The following is a 12,422-nucleotide window of genomic DNA, read 5'->3' as shown; positions in this document are numbered from 1 at the left end:
TATACAGAGTAATATTAAATTATTTGCCGATGATACATCCTTATATGTGATAATTGATGACCCTATAGTATCTTCCAATATGTTAAACGATGATTTAGAAATAATAGCTAAATGGGCCCAGACATGGAGAGTAAAACTGAATCTATCATTTTTTCTAGAAAAAAAACAGTAACATCAATGCCAGATCTTATAATGAATGATATACCGATAAAGTCTGTTGACACTCATAAACATCTGGGGCTGACTTTACAAAGTGATGGCCACTGGAATATACATATAGATGATACTATTTCTAAAGTCAGTGCTATGATCAATTGTTTAAGAAGTCTGAACCCCAACCCTGTATAGTTCATTTGTTTTACCACTTTTTGACTATTGTGATTGTATTTGGAACAACTGTACACAAACTCAAGAGTTAGTGTTAGAAAAACTTCACTTAGATGCTTTAAGAACCATATGTGGATCAGTTAGAGGAGTTTGTTATTCCAAAATCTACCATGAAACTGGTTTTTCATCATTAAGGGAACGTCGTAAAAATCACCAAATGTATGTATTTCATAAAATGTTCCATAATAAAACTCCAAAGTATTTATCAGATCTAATTCCAATAAACATATCCTCTGTATCCACATATGGATCTAGATCTAGTAATATGCTGCAAGTACCATTATGTCGTACGGAAACATATACAAAATATATTTTACCCTCCTCTGTGATGGAGTGGAATAAGTTAGATAATGATATAAGAAACATAGATTCCGCTGCCATGTTCAAGAAACACTTTGATCGAAATGTCTCATCCAACGTACATCATGTCTTCAGAATCACTGGTAATAGATTTAATCAAATAATTCATTGTAAGTTAAGACTTGGCTGTAGTGACTTAAACGCACATGAACTTGACCGTTTTCTTCAAAATACGTATACTTGCACTTGTGGCCATTATTATGAAGATGCCATTCATTTTTTATTTCTTTGTCAAAATTTTAATACAATTCGATCGAAGTGTTTCTATTACATAAATGGTTTTAATATTCAATGTGTACTATGTGGAAGTTACTCATATTCTGACGAAATCAATGAAAATATTGTAAAATCTGTACATGACTATTTTACCTTAACAAAACGATTTTTTACCTAATTGATTAATTATACTACTGTCTTTTTCATTAAGTCTTTTACTCCTCTAATGGTGTGTTCTCTTGTCTGTAATGATGAATGTATATAAAATGTTTCCCATCGCATTGTATTCGGAGAGGTATTTTTATAAGCTTATAGCCTGTTTACCAATCCGTTCATTTGATAATGAATAAATATTGTTTAAAACAAAAATCGTCCGCAGTGCGTCTAAATGTAGATTTTCGACAAGTTTTTCTTGTTCTTTAGTACAGTTATCCCAAAGGTGCGAACAGTAATCGAACGTTGGTAATATATATGACTTGTACATTTGCTCTAATGATTTTCTAGATGATCTATATTTAAAACTACGTAGACAATTTACCAATGGACCAACCTTTTTAAATAATTCACCAATGTGGGAGTTCCATTTACAGTCTGATTGCAAGGTTACTCCTAGGTGTTTATGGTAACCGACTTCAGTAATGTCTACTCCATACATTTTAAGCTTAGGAATTGGAAATGGATTACCGGTATTTCTGCGAGTGAATAAAACAGCTTCAGTCTTACCAGGGTTAAAGCTAACCTGACATATTTCAGCCCAGTGAGAGATGCTGTTAAGGTCATTATTTAAGGAAGCGGCAGTAACAACATGATTATCAACAATAACATATACCGAAGTATCATCGGCCAAAAGACGAATGTTACTACTGATACCCTCAATGATATCATTTATGTAAACTGAAAACAGTAAAATCCTTGTAGGCCCAGCAGTGACTTTCTTTAGATCTGAATTGTAATTGTCTATAGCTACTCTCTGTAATCTATTGTCAAGTAACTTACCCTTAATACCATAAGTTTCTAATTTCGCTATGATTCCCTTATGCCAAACCTTGTCAAAAGCCTTGCTTATGTCACAGAAAACTGTCCTGACTTCTTTGCCATTGTCTAATGCATGTAGTATAAAATCATACAAGTATGTCAGTTAGTATACAGTTCTATCTCCAGGCATGAATCCTGACTGCAAATTCGTTAATACGTTATTATCTAAAAAACGTTAAACACATGATTGTTTAAAAATACATTTCTCAAATACCTTTGATAAACAGCTGGTAAGAGCAACTGGTCTATAGTTTTTATATTAATTAAAACTACCGTTTTATGAATAGGAGTGACAATAGCTTCCTTCCATATTGTTGGGAATTTACAATATTCTAGGGATAAATTGAATAGATTAGTAAGAGGAGTACAAAGGGATGGCACGATCATTTTGATAAATCTGTTACCTATTTTGTCTGGTCCTCTGGCTTTGGAAATATCAACTGATAATAGGATGTCTCTTACTTCTTGTGTAGTCAATACAATAGACGCAAGCGGAGTCTTTACTTTACATTCAAGTGTAGGAGTCTCCTTATCAGGATAGTGTCTATGTGTCAAGTTAGGACTCGCTGGCCATTCCTAAGTTGTCCCACCCGGCCTTTTACATAACGGTAATCTGGATTCTGTCAATGTAAAACAGTTAGGCTTAGACATCGTACAGCTACATAACTGTAATCTGGATTGTGTCAGTGGATCAGAGGCTTTGGTACAGACATCATACAGCTACATAACGGTGATATGGATTCTGTCAATGTAAAACAGTTAAGTTTAGACATCATACAGCTACATAACGGTGATCTGGATTCTGTCAATGTAAAACAGTTTGGTTTAGAAACCATGCAGCTACACAACGGTGATCTGGATTCTGTCAATATAAAACAATTAGGTTTAGACATCATACAGCTACATACGGGGATCTGGATTGTGTCAGTGTATGAGAAGGTTTGGTACAGACATCGTACAGCTACATAACGGTGATCTGGATTCTGCCAATGTAAAACAGTTAAGTTTATACATGGAACAGCTACATAACGGTGATCTGGATTCTGTCAATGTAAAACAGTTAGGTTTAGACATCATACAGCTACATAACGGTGATCTGGATTCTGTCAATATAAAACAGTTAAGTTTAGACATCGTACAGCTACATAGCGGTGATCTGGATTCTGTCAATGTAAAACAGTTAGGTTTAGACACCATACAGCTACATAACGGTGATCTGGATTCTGGCAACGTAAAACTGTTAGGTTTAGACATCATACAGCTACATAACGGTGAACTGGATTGTGTCAGTGTATGAGAGGGTTTGGTCCAGACATGATACAGCTACATAGCGGTGATCTGGATTCTGACAATGTAAAACAGTTAGGTTTAGACATCATACAGCTACATATGGTGATCTGGATTCTGTCAATATAAAACAGTTAGGTTTAGACACCATACAGCTACATAACGGTGATCTGGATTCTGTCAATATAAAACAGTTAGGTTTAGACACCATACAGCTACATACGGTGATCTGGATTCTGTCAATATAAAACAGTTAGGTTTAGACACCATACAGCTACATACGGTGATCTGGATTCTGTCAATATAAAACAGTTAGGTTTAGACACCATACAGCTACATAACGGTGATCTGGATTCTGTCAATATAAAACAGTTAGGTTTAGACACCATACAGCTACATACGGTGATCTGGATTCTGTCAATATAAAACAGTTAGGTTTAGACATCGTACAGCTACATACGGTAATCTGGATTCTGTCAGTGTATGAGAGGGTTAGGTCCAGACATCATACAGCTACATAACGGTGATCTGGATTCTGCCAATGTAAAACAGTTAAGTTTATACATGGAACAGCTACATAACTGTAATCTGGATTGTGTCAGTGGATCAGAGGCTTTGGTACAGACATCATACAGCTACATAACGGTGATATGGATTCTGTCAATGTAAAACAGTTAAGTTTAGACATCATACAGCTACATAACGGTGATCTGGATTCTGTCAATGTAAAACAGTTAGGTTTAGGCGTCGTATAGCTACATAACGGTGATCTGGATTCTGTCAATGTAATACAGTTAGGTTTAGACATCGTACAGCTACATAACTGTAATCTGGATTGTGTCAGTGGATCAGAGGCTTTGGTACAGACATCATACAGCTACATAACGGTGATATGGATTCTGTCAATGTAAAACAGCTTGGTTTAGACACCATACAGCTACATAACGGTGATCTGGATTCTGTCAATGTAAAACAGTTAGGTTTAGGCGTCGTATAGCTACATAACGGTGATATGAATTCTGTCAATGTAATACAGTTAGGTTTAGACATCGTACAGCTACATACGGCGATCTGGATTCTGTCAGTGTAAAACAGTTAGGTTTAGACATCATACAGCTACATAACGGTGATCTGGATTCTGTCAATGTAAAACAGTTAGGTTTAGGCGTCGTATAGCTACATAACGGTGATCTGGATTCTGTCAATGTAATACAGTTAGGTTTAGACATCGTACAGCTACATAACTGTAATCTGGATTGTGTCAGTGGATCAGAGGCTTTGGTACAGACATCATACAGCTACATAACGGTGATATGGATTCTGTCAATGTAAAACAGTTAAGTTTAGACATCGTACAGCTACATACGGTGATCTGGATTCTGTCAATATAAAACAGTTAGGTTTAGACATCATACAGCTACATAACGGTGATCTGGATTCTGTCAATGTAAAACAGTTAGGTTTAGGCGTCGTATAGCTACATAACGGTGATCTGGATTCTGTCAATGTAATACAGTTAGGTTTAGACATCGTACAGCTACATAACTGTAATCTGGATTGTGTCAGTGGATCAGAGGCTTTGGTACAGACATCATACAGCTACATAACGGTGATATGGATTCTGTCAATGTAAAACAGTTAAGTTTAGACATCATACAGCTACATAACGGTGATCTGGATTCTGTCAATGTAAAACAGTTAGGTTTAGGCGTCGTATAGCTACATAACGGTGATATGAATTCTGTCAATGTAATACAGTTAGGTTTAGACATCGTACAGCTACATACGGCGATCTGGATTCTGTCAGTGTAAAACAGTTAGGTTTAGACATCATACAGCTACATAACGGTGATCTGGATTCTGTCAATGTAAAACAGTTTGGTTTAGAAACCATGCAGCTACATAACGGTGATATGGATTCTGTCAATGTAATACAGTTAGGTTTAGACATCGTACAGCTACATAACTGTAATCTGGATTGTGTCAGTGGATCAGAGGCTTTGGTACAGACATCATACAGCTACATAACGGTGATCTGGATTCTGTCAATGTAAAACAGCTTGGTTTAGACACCATACAGCTACATAACGGTGATCTGGATTCTGTCAATGTAAAACAGTTTGGTTTAGAAACCATGCAGCTACACAACGGTGATCTGGATTCTGTCAATATAAAACAATTAGGTTTAGACATCATACAGCTACATACGGTGATCTGGATTGTGCCAGTGTATGAGAAGGTTTGGTACAGACATCGTACAGCTACATAACGGTGATCTGGATTCTGCCAATGTAAAACAGTTAGGTTTAGACATCGTACAGCTACATAACGGTGATCTGGATTGTGTCAATGTAAAACAGTTTGATGCAGACATCGTACAGCTACATAGCGGTGATCTGGATTCTGCCAATGTAAAACAGTTAGGTTTAGACATCGTACAGCTACATAACGGTGATCTGGATTGTGTCAATGTAAAACAGTTAGGTTTAGACATCATACAGCTACATAACGGTGAACTGGATTGTGTCAGTGTATGAGAGGGTTTGGTCCAGACATGATACAGCTACATAGCGGTGATCTGGATTCTGACAATGTAAAACAGTTAGGTTTAGACACCATACAGCTACATAACGGTGATCTGGATTCTGTCAATATAAAACAGTTAGGTTTAGACATCATACAGCTACATAACGGTGATCTGGATTCTGTCAATGTAAAACAGTTAGGTTTAGGCGTCGTATAGCTACATAACGGTGATATGAATTCTGTCAATGTAATACAGTTAGGTTTAGACATCGTACAGCTACATACGGCGATCTGGATTCTGTCAATGTAAAACAGTTAGGTTTAGACATCATACAGCTACATAACGGTGATCTGGATTCTGTCAATGTAAAACAGTTAGGTTTAGGCGTCGTATAGCTACATAACGGTGATATGGATTCTGTCAATGTAATACAGTTTGGTTTAGACATCGTACAGCTACATACGGTGATCTGGACTATTGCACAGAGCCACTACAGAGAGGGACTATTGCACAGTGCGGCGTTTAACAGCAAACAGAGCAGGTCTACCTGACTGTGTGTGGACACATACATATGCCGTTAGTGTCCCGGATCTCCATAGATTCTGCTGGCGATTTCGAAATTGGCGATGTTAGTATTGTTATGTGATAATTGTCAGAACCACACGGACATAGTGATATTCTGAATTCCTATCAGGGAAGAAACAGCGGTATTCGGATTAAACGTACTTGATGGGTGTGAGACCCTGAACTGCCCGGAGTGGTAAGAGTAAAACAAACGTTACGCTGTATCATCCAGTCATGACAACCCGGTTTGGTCTCCGTTCATTCCTGTGGATAGTCTCACCTCACCTCACCTCACCTCACCTCACCTCACCTCACCTCACCTCACCTCACCTCACCTCACCTCACCTCACCTCACCTCACCTCACCTCACCTCACCTCACCTCACCTCACCTCACCTCACCTCACCTCACCTCACCTCCACCACCTCACCCTCACCTCACCTCACCTCACCTCACCTCACCCTCACCTCACCTCACCTCACCTCACCTCACCTCACCTCACCTCACCTCACCTCACCTCACCTCACCTCACCTCACCTCACCTCACCTCACCTCACCTCATCTCACCTCACCTCACCTCACCTCACCTCACCTCACCTCACCTCACCTCACCTCACCTCACCTCACCTCACCTCACCTCACCTCACCTCACCTCACCTCACCTCACCTCCTCACCTCACCTCACCTCACCTCACCCTCACCTCACCTCACCTCACCTCACCCCACACCTCACCTCACCTCACCTCACCTCACCCTCACCTCACCTCACCTCACCCTCACCTCACCCTCACCTCACCCTCACCTCACCACCTCACCTCACCTCACCCTCACCTCACCTCCTCCCTCACCTCACCTCACCTCACCTCACCTCACCTCACCTCACCTCACCTCACCTCACCTCACCTCACCTCACCTCACCTCACCTCACCTCACTCCACCGCACCGCACCGCACCGCACCGCACCTGCACCGCACCGCACCGCACCGCACCGCACCGCACCGCACCGCACCGCACCGCACCGCACCGCACCGCACCGCACCGCACCGCACCGCACCGCACCGCACCGCACCGCACCGCACCGCACCGCACCGCACCGCACCGCACCGCACCGCACCGCACCGCACCGCACCGCACCGCACCGCACCGCACCGCACCGATTAAATATACGGTGGGGAGATGGTCATGTCAGATTCCATGTCAAGAGAACACAACGTTTAGGAGCATATTCAGCTGAACATCAACCACCTCCATCCTTCAATTCATGTATGATCAAGAATGTCTCTGAAACGTTTTCTTTATAATAAACAGACATTTATAGCACCTAGATATACTTCTCTTTATCCTCTGTACGATTCTGCATTAGAACCTGCGAAGATCGCGGCAGAATTCCTTTTCAGCAGCATATGATTGCCGTATGTGGGAACTAGCGGGGTGGTCAGGCTCGCTGACTTTGTTGACACATGGCAACATATCCCCATTGCGTAGATCAATGGAATATCGATGATATCGGCGTTAAACAACATCCATATCAAACCTATTAAACACACACACACACACACACACACATATCTCTATCTATATTTATCTATCTATATCTATATATATATTAAAACTTCTCTCTTAAATTGGATTTAACGCTGAACAAAAAGACCCAAGCACCCCACCTCAAACAAATTGCTTTATTATAAACACTTCATCTTCTCAGCACTTAAGTCTTAGGTTTTCTTAATGCTTTCAATACATTCTCTCAATTATGTTAGTAACTTATCTCTCAACTTAACAAGCTTTCAATTTTGATTTCTTTCCAATCTATGCATATTGATTAAGACAATATTTCTTCAAAGTCAAGATTTCATCCAAGTCAAAATTACTTGAAAGTTAAAAGTTGATCAAAGTCAGAATATTTATATACCACAAAACATTGATGTTTCACCATCTAAAATTGTGTTTCTTGACAACCTGCAACCCGTGAAGGTCCGGGTTAGAATGAACCTTCAGTAACCCATGCTTGTCGTAAGAGGCGACTAATGGGATCGGGTGGTGAGGCTCGCTAGCATGGGTTGACACATATCATCGTTTTCCAATTGCGCAGATCGATGTGCATGCTGTTGATCACTGGATTGTCTGGTCCAGACTCGATTATTTACAGGACGCCGGACGCTTGGATATTGCTGAGTACGGCGTAAAACTACACTCACTCATTCATTGACAACCTGCATTCATTTTCTCAAATAAAATTTTCGGTGAAAATTGTCCTCGCTATTATAGTAAAAATAACTGGATGGCAATTGTCCTGTGTAGCAATTTTCCCAGGTGGCAGTTGTCCGGGTGGTAACTGTTCTGCTCCCCTCTTAAAATAAAACAACACACGCAAGCACGCAAGCACGCACGCACGCCCGCGCGCACACACATATATATACTAAACAGCAAAAGAAACGTCAGTTTGGAATTTTCCTTCGCAGAAACGGATAACTGTAAACACATTTCATGGTTTGATTGTATATTTTTGACAACATCTCCAACTGTACCTCAGCAAAGACATTCTTTCCCAAACTCAGAATTGAACCCAGGAAATGGTCTCAAAAACGCAAGCTGATCTCCTAGTTGGTACTTTGTTATCCACGTTTTTTAATGCAACTCATGCTGCACGTGCTGTTCACAAGGACCAGCCCTATAAATGCACCCCGAAACCTGGTTGAAACATTTACATTACAACGTCACAGTGATGCCGCCACTCCCGACAGCTCAGAGGAATCAGGCGCTAAGAAGACTTGAAGCTGGCCACACTGCACAAGCCGTTGCCAATCACTTCCAGGTCAACGTTCGGACCATCTACAGGCTGCAGCAACGTTTCCGGGCCACGAACACCACAAATGATCGCCCCGTAGTGGCAGACCAAGGGTGACCACAAGACGACAACACCCCGAAACAGCAGGCCAGACAGTGGAAACACACGGAAGACCAGTCAATACAGCGGGAACCTCCATTGCCATAGACCTTACTGTGGACCTATCCTCACCCCTCGTCATCGGCGTGAACGTCTACAGTTTGCCCTACAACACCAAAACTGGCGGTACAGGCAATGGAGAACTGTTCTGTTCACAGTCGAGAGTCGGTACTGCGTATTAACTGCAGATGGCAGAACAATAACATGGCGACGACGTGGCGAGCGTTACTCAGACCAATGTGTTATGGAAAGAGTCTCTTGGGGAGGTGCAAGCATCATGGTATGGGGTGGAAGAGGCCTGAACCAGAGAGTGGGTCCTGTTGTGTTCCAGAGGAGACGGCATCACAGCGGTGCGCTACATTGACAAAGCTCTCAGACCCCACGTCATACCACATTTCGCACGTCATCGGAACAACATTCTCCAGCATGATAACGCCCGGGCCCATACTGCCAGAGCTACACGGGACTTCCTACAGCAGAACGGTGTCAACATTATGCAGTGGCCCGCCGTAAGTCCTGATTTAAACCCAATTGAACATCTTTGGGGTGAAATTTAGAGGAGACTGAATAATGTCATACCAAGGCCGAACACAGCCGATGTATTGCACCAGGCCTCTCTCAGAGTGTGGTTCCAGGTGCCAATGGCCTTCATCAATCGATTGGTGCACTCCATACATAGACGCTGTGCTGCAGTTATTGCCGCTCGTGGTGGTCACACTAGATACTGAAGTCAAGAGTCTGAATGGACTGCCAACGTTGACGTAATGTCTTGAAATTGTGCTGAGTTATTCCTTGATGTGTAAATATATCGCACACAAAAAATGTTTTTGATCCGCTTATTATGTCAATTTCTGTAATGATTTGATTACAGTGTCTAGTTAATTTTGAATTCGTACTGACGTTTTCATTGTTGCTTAGTATATATATATATGTCAGCACTTGTATACGATATCAACAAATATATTTCTCAGTTATCCTTCATATCATGCCATGCTGTACAAATGGACCTCAAGGCAAGACATATACTGAGAGAAACAAATAAAGGATCACAGGAAAATTCAAGCATTTCTTTATTACTTTCCAGTTTTCAGCACCACAGCGCTGTTCAAAACTGGTGATGAAAACTGGAAAATAATAAAGGAATGCTCGAATTTCCCTGTGATCCTTTATTTGTTTCTCTCAGTATATTTTATAGGTGAATATCGCTGAATATATTTGTTTCGAAGATAAATGATGGTATCACTCGTAATTGCTTCATCAGCATTCTAGAAGTTGGTGATTGCAAACTGAAACATACAACTTTATGGATAACAACTTATTGTTTATTGCACTGAGCGATGTTCGATGTGGATTCTTACATCGTTATCAAGCTAAAAGTCAAGCGAACTTTTTTTCTATTTCCCCTCGTTGACACAGCGATCATCGTGTCCGTCCGTTCGCACTTCTGTTTGCTGTGTCAAGAGTAGAAATCCGAAACCGTTAAATATATCTTGTTGAAAAATGTTCTAGTCCTGGAAAGATGTGTAATTCAGTTTGTAGCTTACTGAAACGCTAAATGGACCTTTTGATACATTGGTAAGCTAATATGACCCATATGATATCAGAATGTTTTCAAATAAATTATTTTCAAGATGATATCGTTGCATTGCTCGGTGAGATTTTAGTCACTTGACTATTTCGTCCAAACTCACCAGTTGATGAGGGCTGAATTTTGCATCAAGCAAGCCAAACGAACCACACTTCTTGTATATTTTATTCAGGAACACAGAACTGGCAGTCCACTGTCCCTTGACGCACCCTCACCTGACTCCGTCATTTCTCCGCCTTCCGCCATCAAGCCCAACAGCTGGAGCTAGGACAATTCCCGTACAATATCCATCCAGAGAACACCGCAACGTCACTGTGTGTTACCCCGCAGGATACTTAGGCTATTCAAAAAGTGATGAACTTGTGCAGTCTATGATAATAAACAGAATTCTTGGAGCTGATAAAGCTTTCTGGTACAATCACTCGATCTCTGCCAGCATGAGATCTGTAGTGGACTATTTCATTCAGTGTGGACAGTTGGAGGTCATCCAAGCCCGAGTGCCAGACGTTGTGACAAAGGATATCGCCTATTTTGGTGAGATAGTGAACATGCATGACTGTTTCTATCGCAACCGCTACACTTCCAAATACATTGTGCTCCAAGATATGGACGAGGTCATGTTACCTCACAGGGATTCAAACTGGCTGACTCTCTTTGAAAGACTGAAACACACAAATACCAAAATAGGCTCTTTTGTATTCAGAAATTCATTCTTCACAAAGCCCAAAGACCATGACAAGTCACCTACGAAACATGGCTATATCAACATGCTTTCTCATTTCTTTCATAGCAAAACTTTTCCATATTATACAAGATCCAAATATTTTGTCATTCCTGACTCAATCGACATATTAGAAGCTCACGGTCCACGTCACAGACCAGGATTTGTCCATAAAGTGCTCGATGTGTCTGACGGCATGTTACACCACTACCGATATCAAGATGGAGAAGCATATTCAGAGGAAGATAAGTCGATTATGAGGTTTTCGTCACAGCTTAAAAGTTAGATAAACACAACATGGCAATGTATAGGAAATAGTGAGTGAGTGAGTAAGTTTTGTTTTACGCTGCTTTTAGCAATATACCAGCAATATGATCAGAAATGTGCGTAACACCCGATCCTGATCACCGTTCACGACAAGCAGATAATGCATGTGAAAAAATACAACAAACCAATCAGACTGCGTGTAAAGAGATACTTTGTTTATTCATGCAAGATCAGGAGGCAACTGGAGGACATACACTAAATCATCAGTTTGACTTAGCTTGTGTATCTACTTTGAGACTGAAATGAAATACTATTTTGATTGCATATTTAATATTCCAACAGCTCAACTTTTGAGGTACAGTCGAGCATGCTCCTTTTATCAGGATTGTTGTTTGATCAAGGTTACAACATTCAATGCCTCAGTTAAGCTTTCAAGAAGTTTTTAGCTATGCGACGTTGAATGGTCAACTTCTCTTTCATGTCGAGCAACATTCCAAGAGCTCCGGGCTTTTGTGTTCATATTT

The 12,422-nt window shown here is 40.8% G+C and overlaps 1 long non-coding RNA gene across 1 annotated transcript; it reads left to right on the top strand.

The window, feature by feature from the left end:
* On the top strand, positions 1–12,119 carry LOC124270558. The gene is made up of 3 exons (XR_006896823.1): positions 1–325; positions 9,556–9,561; positions 12,106–12,119. It is a non-coding gene; the product is annotated as an uncharacterized LOC124270558 (long non-coding RNA).
* The last annotated feature ends 303 nt before the right edge of the window (positions 12,120–12,422 follow it).

Source organism: Haliotis rubra, unplaced genomic scaffold, assembly GCF_003918875.1.
Source record: "Haliotis rubra isolate DU_JTF1 unplaced genomic scaffold, ASM391887v1 Scf1527, whole genome shotgun sequence".
NCBI classification, from domain to species: domain Eukaryota; kingdom Metazoa; phylum Mollusca; class Gastropoda; order Lepetellida; family Haliotidae; genus Haliotis; species Haliotis rubra.
This window is presented reverse-complemented; position numbering and strand designations above follow the sequence as displayed.